This window comes from Cupressus sempervirens, chromosome 10, assembly GCF_028749045.1.
Source record: "Cupressus sempervirens isolate cs-2001-9-10 chromosome 10, ASM2874904v1, whole genome shotgun sequence".
NCBI lineage: Eukaryota > Viridiplantae > Streptophyta > Pinopsida > Cupressales > Cupressaceae > Cupressus > Cupressus sempervirens.
Genome location: NC_143127.1, coordinates 534063556 through 534072661, shown reverse-complemented (window position 1 = coordinate 534072661; position 9106 = coordinate 534063556). Strand labels below are relative to the sequence as shown.

At 37.2% G+C, this 9106-nt stretch overlaps 1 pseudogene; it reads left to right on the top strand.

Annotated features, from left to right (window-relative positions):
* The first annotated feature begins 483 nt into the window (after positions 1-483).
* Positions 484-8536, top strand: LOC149534998 (floricaula/leafy-like protein pseudogene; annotated as a pseudogene).
* Positions 8537-9106: the final 570 nt, after the last annotated feature.

Below are 9106 nucleotides of genomic sequence, written 5' to 3'. Positions count from 1 at the left end.
CTCTTTCTTTAATAACTCTCAAAATGCCCAAATGTTTGAAGAACAATTGGATACAATAGTTGTGAAAATGTTACTTGATAACTAATTTCCCTCTAAATTATAGATACAATTCCCTTCTAGGTGATTTTCAAAGAAATTTCTTTTTTTCTAATCCTACTATGGTGTGTTCTTGACTAGAGAATAGAAGAGGTAAACCAAGTTAGACCTAGGTAGGAATAACTCAGGCAATGGGTTGGTGTTGAAATGAGCTCAACTCCAAAAATTCACATATCTTATGAACCCACACAATTAATTATGCAGTAATGAAAACTTGTAGTATGAATAAAATGTAGGATCAAATGATATGAAGTCATGATAGAAAAATTCCTTCTAACTTTAGTAATTCTCTGACTACTTTGTCAGTTTGTTGAATTGAAAAGAGAAACAAAGCTTCATTTTTCTTTAGATTTCTAATCTAACCCATAAGAAATACACTGACTAAATATGCATGGAATAGTAAATAAACGGTATCAAATACTTCTATTCCTATCTCTACAACAAAAGAGCATTTCACACTAAAATTTTCCAACCCCTCTATTATTAGAAGAAATTACATTTAGAGTTTTCTGTCATCTCTCAGTTCTAGTAGAGATTAATTAACAATAGGTTATCATTGAGTCCTTAGGGAAAGTCAATTGATTGAGATGCATAATGCTGAGCAAGATGGTTGAGATGGGTTTCACTGCCAACACATTGGTCAATCTGACTGAGAAAGATTTGGATGATGTTGTTAGGATCATGGCTGAAATATATGGCCTTGATCTTCTTGTTGGAGAGAAATATGGCATTAAATCTAGAATTAGGGTAGAAAGGAGAAGGCTTGATGAAGTAGAGAGCAAGAAACATATGGAACTCTTTGCTGTCATAGATGAAAAACAATGCAAGGGTGATTAGAATACCTTAGACACAGTGTCTTGAGAAGGTAATTTGTGCCTATCCATTGCTACATATGTTTGAATGGAAGAGTTATTATTATACTTTGTTTTTTTGTGCACATATATATGCTTTCTTACTCTATTTTGTGCTTGTTTGCCTTTGGGGGACATATATGTTCTTGAGAAATTAATCAAGTATATAGTTGCACATGATAGTTGTAGTTTGTTCTTTTGAGAACACTATCTTGTACTCTAGTTTCCACATTTTCTTCATGTTTTCCTCTAGATATTCACCTTAAAAACTCACATAATTTAGATCATATTAGTAGGTAGCCTCTAAAGCTATAAAAATAGTAAATACTTGTAGCATTGTATATACCTTTGTGCATAAATAGTTTTTTGTAATTTCTCTTCCATTAAAATGTGAATTGAGAACTATTTCATTGTTCATATTATTTTGAGTACCATTGTTGTGTCATTTGTAAAGATGTAATTAATTTTAATGCATCAAATCTTTAATGGGTTTTAAAACCTATCTTCTCTGATAGTGTCAAATATGATAATTTCTCTTCTAGGATCAATTTTGCGATAGTTTTTAGCATCAACATTTCAGATCATACTTCAGGATGTCTTATACACCATGAGAAAAGGCATTCTAAATATGAATCATGTACTATGATCAACATTGATACTAAAAACTATCTCACATTATAAGAGAAAATAATTATCTAGTATAGATTGTGGAAATCTAATGCACTTATTAATTAAATCTAATACATATGCGACATTAACAATGATTAGTGGTGAAGGGGATGAGATTCAATAGCTTCTAAGATTCATCATTTCTATATGAAATGTATTCTTGATGCAGGAGCATCCAGAGGTATAAGGGCAATTCTGTGTCACCCAAAAAAAAATGTACATAGACTTAGTTTCTGTTTGATGTGTTTTCATTTTTGGATACCCATTTGGGTCAAATAAAGGTTCCAACTCTCATAGTTCCACTATCAGTGCGTTTGAAAATCCCAAAAAAATAGGAGCATGTATTTGGGCCATCATTTTGGTAAACTAGAAGGTGTGAATTGGCCAGATGAATGTAATCATGATTTAGAGCATTCCAGAAAAAGAATCAGGTCAATAGGCCCCATTGTTTGAAAGTTATTGCATTTTTTCAAGTTTTGGAGACCTCCTAAGAATGCTTCAAAGTCAGGTTTGGGGCATTAAATGACCTTGAAAAGGGTCAAAAAATGGGGGACGAGCGAAGCTGGTCCATAGGGCTATAGAGCGCTTCAAGAGCTTTTCAAAAATGTAAACAGTTCGTCAATCGGAGATACGGTTCAAAAGTTATGCCTCCCGAAAGTTTGGTTACCATTTCTGGATTCTTCTAGATTTGCATCGACTTCTAATGCAGCTTCTGGAACCTTCTATTTTGTCGGTGTATGCCTACTAGCACTTTCTAGAATGTACTCCTAGTCCTTTCCTGTATTGTTTGTACTAGCTTATTTTCTCAGTTAATATAATTTTCCCTTTTTTATTGTGTCCATTCTGCTCTTGGGTTGTGTCCCCATCAAGGGGTATCAGAGCTGGTTTTCCTGAGTGTGTAGACAGAGTGCCGACTGTGAGGCAGTTTGCACCAGGACTGTGTGGTTGTGGGATCGAGTTAGAAGATGCCTCCATGAAGAGAGCACGGTGGAAGGGCCAGAGCTTTTAATCCTGAGGAGGTTAGAGCCCTCCAAAGGCAGGTACAAGCATTGCAAGAGGAGCTCTGTAGAGGAGCCAATGTTGCCGCAGGTGACAATAGTGAGGATGAAAATGAAGAAGAAGTAATAGGACCAGAAGGGGAACTTGATGGGGAAGTTCTGAATCCTGTAGAGGAAAGGCTTTTTAGGGCCATTACTAAGTTTGGGAAAAGACCTACAATTGAAGTGAGTGTATTTTCAGGAAATTTGAAACCAGATGAGTTGATCGATTGGATCAATGAACTAGAAGAATACTTTGAGTATGAGGATATCAGGGACCCAGATAGGGTTAAGTTTGCAAAGGCCAAACTAAAAGGCCATGCCAAAATATGGTGGCAAGAGGTTCAATTGGAAAGAAACAGAAGAGGAAAGGAGAAGATCACAAGATGGGATCGCATGGTGGAGAAATTGAAGAAGCAGTTCATTCCTGTGGACTAGGAGCTTGATTTGTTTAAGAAGATGCATGGGTTAAAGAAAACAGGAAGATCAGTCCAAGAATATACAGAGGAATTTTACCAACTCTTGATTAGAGAAGGGTATGTAGAAGCAAATAAGGAGAAGGTTGCTCGTTATATTAGTGGGTTGCGACCTAGCATCCAGGAGGAATTGAGTCTGGTAAGAATGACCAGCGTTGAAGAGGCATACCAGTTTGCCCTACGAGTTGAAGAGAAGCTAAATAAAAGGTTTGAAGGAAGAAAAAGAGGGCGCGGTCAAGGAGGAAGGGGAAGCAATAGGTCATCTGGAGGCCACAATGAAACCCAAAAGAAAAATGAAGATGAGGGTACTAACAGGAACCAAAGGAATGAGGGTTTCAACCACTCCTATGACCAAGACTTTGGAAATCAAAGAGGAAGAGGTAGAGGATGTGGACAAGGAAGAGGAGGCTTCTGTGGTACCTGTTTCCATTGTAATGAAGAAGGTCATCGTGCCTTTGAATGCCTTGAATGACAAGGAAGGACAGATATGAGAGCTGAAGGCCAAGCTAGGAATGCTCATGTGGATGAGGATGCACAATCATCACATTTAGAGGATGTAGAAAGAGGAGAGACCTTGGTAAATGAAAGTCCTACTAAGTGGTGAGATTGAACCAGGACAATGGAGGAGTTTGTTTCGTACTAGATGCAAGTGTGAGGATAAATGTTGTGACATGATCATTAATGGTGGTAGCACTGATAACTTGGTATTAGAAGAGATGGTCTCTAAGCTGAAGCTCAAGAGGAAGAAACATCCACAACCCTATCAGATTGCTTGGGTAAAAGATGATCATAAGGTCCTGGTAAGTGAACAATGTTTAGTAAAATTCAAAATTGGGAGTTACCATGATGAAGTTATCTGTGATGTTATTTTGATGGATGTTTTCCATCTATTGTTGGGTAGACCATGGCAGTTTGATAGACATGCAGTGCATGATGGACATGCAAACACATACTCTCTCACAAAGCATGGAGTTCGCCATAAATTGAAGCCCATGAAAAAGGAAGCTGAAAAGGTATGTAGCAGTGCTAGGATTTGTCTTGTTGATGGAAGGAAGTTTTTAGATGGCATGAAACATCAGCATATGTGCTATGCTTTGATTCCTACGAAAGATAAAGAAGGTAGTAGTGAAATACCATTTGAAGTTTCAGATTTACTAGGGGAGTTTGGAGATATTATCTCTGATAATGTTCTAGATGGATTGCTACTAGTAAGGCAAATTAGTCATCAGATAGATCTGATTCCAGGAGCTAGTTTGCCTAACAAGGCTGCTCACAGGATGACTCCTACTGAAACAGAGGAGCTAAATAGACAGGTTCAAGAGTTGTTGAGGAAGGGCTTGATTCGAGAGAGCTTGAGTCCATGTGCAGTACCTGCAGTACTCGCACCAAAGAAGGATGGAGAGTGGAGGATGTGTACAGATTCTTGAGCTATAAATAGGATAACCATCAAGTACTGATTTCCTTTGCCAAGGATGGATGATCTTATGGACTATTTGAGTGGAGGTCAGTACTTTACAAAGATAGATCTCAAGAGTGGCTATCATCAGATACAGATTCAAGAAGGAGATGAGTGGAAAATAACCTTCAAGATCAAGGAGGGTCTTTATGAGTGGTTAGTCATGCCCTTTGGATTGATGAACGCCCCAAGCACCTTCATGTGGCTCATGAATGAGGTACTTAAGAAGTTCTTGGAAAAATTTGTTATTGTCTATTTGGATGATATTTTAATTTTCAGCAAGACTTTGGAAGAACATTTATTGCATATTCGTAGTGTCCTTGAAAGGCTAAGGGAAGAGAAAATGTTAATTAATCTAAAGAAGTGTAACTTTGGAAAAAGGGAGTTAGTCTATTTGGGGTTTTTTATATCTCTTGAAGGTCTCAAAATGGATCCAGAGAAGGTAAAAGTCATCTTGGAATGGCCTACTCCAAGGTCTGCTACTAAGGTAAGATCATTTCATGGTTTGGTTAGTTTTTATAAGAAGTTTATTAAGAATTTCAGTGGCATATGTGCACCCCTAACTGATGCAATAAGAGGGGATAGAAAAGAGTTCAAATGGACCACAGTAGCTGTGAGAAGTTTTGAATTGCTGAAGAAGAAGGTAATAGAACAACCTATGTTGGCACTTCCAGATTTTAGAAAAGTGTTCCAGGTGGATTGTGATGCTAGTGGCAGCGCTATTGGGGTTGTATTAAGCCAAGAAGGTAAGCCTATTGCATATTTTAGTGAAAAATTGAATGATGCAAAGAAGAAGTATTTTGTTTATGATCAAGAGTTCTATGGAATAGTTCAAGCTTTAAAGAAATGGAGGCATTATTTATTGCCAAAGGAATTTGTTTTGTATATTGATCATCAGGCATTGCAGTACCTAAATAGCCAAGGTAAATTGAATCAGAGGCATATGAAGTGGGTATAGTTCTTGTAGAGTTATACATTTGTGTTGAAGCATAGAAGTGGAAAATCTAACAGGGTTGCAAATGCACTAAGTAGGAGACAGTTTTTGCTTACAATAATGCAGGTTGAAGTAGTTGGGTTTGATGAACTCAAGAATTTGTACCTCAAGGATCCTGATTTTGCTAAAGCATGGAAAGCTTGTCAAGAGCCTGTTGCTATAGATAGAACCAAGTGGTTAGACTATTTGATTCAGGATGGCATGTTGTTCAAGGGTAGTCAATTGTGGATTCCAAGGAGTTCCATGAGGGAAAATTTGATAAAGGAGAAACACAATGGAGGGATGGCAGGACATTTTGGTCGAGACAAGACCATTTCCATTCTTAGAGAGCATTATTTTTGGCCTTAGATTTCATAGGATGTGAAGAAGTTTGTACAGAGTTGCCAGGTTTGTCAAGTTGCCGAGGGGTTTAGTCAAAATACTGGCCTATATCAGCCATTGCCTGTTCCATCAAGGCCATGGGAGGACATAAGTATGGATTTTGTTCTTGGATTGCCAAGGACACAAAGGGGTAATGACTCAGTATTCGTGGTGGTTGATAGGTTCTCCAAAATGGCACATTTCATTCCATGCCACAAAACTCATGATGATGTCCATATTGCAGACTTGTTTTTCAAAGAGGTGGTAAGACTACATGGTCTTCCAAGGAGCATAGTTTCTGACAGAGATACTAAATTTGTGGGGTATTTTTGGAGGACATTATGGAAAAAGTTGAGAATAGACTTGAAATTCAGTTCCACACATCACCCATAGACTGATGGCGAAACAGAAGTCTGGCCAATTTGCTGAGATGTTTAGTTGGGGATAAGCCCAAGGGATGGGATTTGATTCTACCACACGCAGAGTTTGCTTACAATAACTCTATAAATAGGAGTATTGGAAAATTACCATTCCAAATTGTATATGGGAATAGCCCAAGGACTGCACCAGAGCTGAGGAAGATAGAACAAGGGGAGAGGACAAGTGCTAAAGCTGAGGAATTTGCTAAACATATCAAGCGTCTACATGAGGAGGTTCAGGCACACATTACCAAGATGAATAAAGAGTATAAAGCTAGGGCTGATCAAAGGAGAAGACATAAGGAATTCCAAGAAGGAGATTCAGTCATGGTGCACTTACGAAAAGAAAGATTTCCAGCCGGTACTTACGACAAGCTGAAAATGAAGAAATTTGGCCCCTGCAAAGTTTTGAAGAAACATGACTCAGGAAATGCATATGAGGTGGAGCTACCAGAAGGTATTCACATTTCTCCCATCTTCAACATTGCAGATTTAATAGAGTATCATGATGATGGTGCAGATGAGGAGCTGGTTTTAGAGCCATGTCTAATTCCTGCTTCTAAGAAGGAGGAGATAGAAGACATTCTAGATCATCGTGTGGGTAGGAGTACTAGAAATAGGCAATATGAAGAGTATTTGGTGAAGTGGAAAGGACGGCCGATCGAGGACTCAACTTGGATTTCAGCAGCTGAGGTTTTCCATTTGGGATTTCCTCTACCATTTATAAAGTGACAGGGTCACTTTTCAATCTACCCTAGGTGTCTAATGCAGGAGCATCCAGAGGTATAAGGGAAATCTTGTGTCACCCAAAAAAAAATGTACTTAGACTTAGTTTCTATTTGATGTGTTTTCATTTTTGGATACCCATTTGGGTCAAATAAAGGTGCCAACTCTCACAGTTCCACTATCAGTGCATTTGAAAATCCTAAAAAAATAGGAGCATGTATTTGGGCCATCATTTTGGTAAACTAGAAGGTGTGAATTGGCCAGATGAATGTAATCATGATTTAGAGCATTCCAAAAAAAGAATCAGGTCAATAGGCCCCACGGTTTGAAAGTTATTGCAGTTTTTCAAGTTTTGGAGACCTCTTGAGAATTGTTCAAAGTTAGGCTTGGGGCATTAAATGACCTCGAAAAGGGTCAAAAAATGGGGGATGAGCGAAGCTTGTCAATAGGGCTATAGAGCGCTTTGAGAGCTTTTTGAAAATGTAAACAGTTCATCAATCGGAGCTATGGTTCAAAAGTTATGCCTCCCAAAAGTTTGGTTACCGTTTCTGGATTCTTCTAGATTTGCATCGACTTCTAATGCAGCTTTTGGAACATTCTATTTTGTTGGTGGATGCCTACTAGCACTTTCTAGAATGTACTCCTAGTCCTTAACCCTTTGGGGTCTATTTAAGGAGATTTCTGGCATTGTAAAAGGCAGTTTGGAGTGGAGTTTGAGAGGAGGTACTGAAAGGAGAAACTATCTCCAAATTTATGCTATTGTAAGCCCTTAGGGCATGTTTTGAAGTTTATTTTCCTGTACTATTTGTACTAGCTTATTTTCTCAGTTAATATAATTTTTCCTTTTCTGTTGTGTCCATTCTATTCTTGGGTTGTGTCCCCATCAATTCTTTGATTTATTGGTTTTTTCTAATATTTGGTGAAGAGAAGGACTATATATGGATTATAAGGGTCTATTAGATCATATGATGTTAACATAGTTGGGTTGTTGATACATGTCTATTAGTGGAAGAACCTAATGGAGATAACACTATGATTCTTTCACATAATAACTATCCCTTGAACTTGAATACATGCAATGATCATGTGTCATAGCTCCAAAATAGCAATCATTTGAGTACTACAATGAGTGGGCTACTAAAAATTTCTAATAATAACAACTATTTTAGTGATCAACAACTCAAAGCTTGGGAGAAGAAGAGGAGAAGGTGCTCAAAATATTGTAGAGGAGATGATGAAGATAGGAAAAGAAAACACCCTTTTATTGTAACTAAACCATTAGAACTTGCAAGAGGAAAAAAGAATAGGCTTGACTATTTGTTTGATCTCTACGAGCAGTATGGCAAGTTTCTACTGGATGACATACACATCACTAAGGAAAGAGGGGAGAAATATCCTACAAAGGTATTTGCTTATAATGCTCTACAATCACCTCAAAAAGATAGTGCATAGAATTTAAAACCAAATCTTGGTTCTTTTATTCAAATAAGATTAGATAGTTTATCAAGAGAGAGTGATACTATTTGTGACAAGAATCAAAGTGTATTTACTTTGTTGAAATAGTGTTTTGATCAATAGTGCAATAACTCTTCTTACATGTTCAAAAAAATGTTTGAATGTGTGTTGAAATACATGGTTGACCTTGTTCAACATGCTTTGATTTCTTTTATAATGCTCAAATTCATATTTAATGTGGTTGTGTTGGCATCCCTATTATCCATGACTTGATAATACTCTATTATATTGATATTGATGTCTACAATATTGAAAATTTTTGTAGATCTCCAGAAACCATAGGTGGAACTTGATGGAAAACCATGTGTTGTTGTTGGGTAAAGTAGTCTCATGGCTCTATATGATAGTCTGTTTAGTTAGGTTTACAATAGCCTAAATGTTATTTATGATTTCCATATTTCTAATGCTCAATATAATTTCTTAGGAGATAAATAGGAAGGAGAATTTATTTCAATACATTACATAAATTAAAGTATATCTTGCTATCATGTAGCTAGATGTTGCATC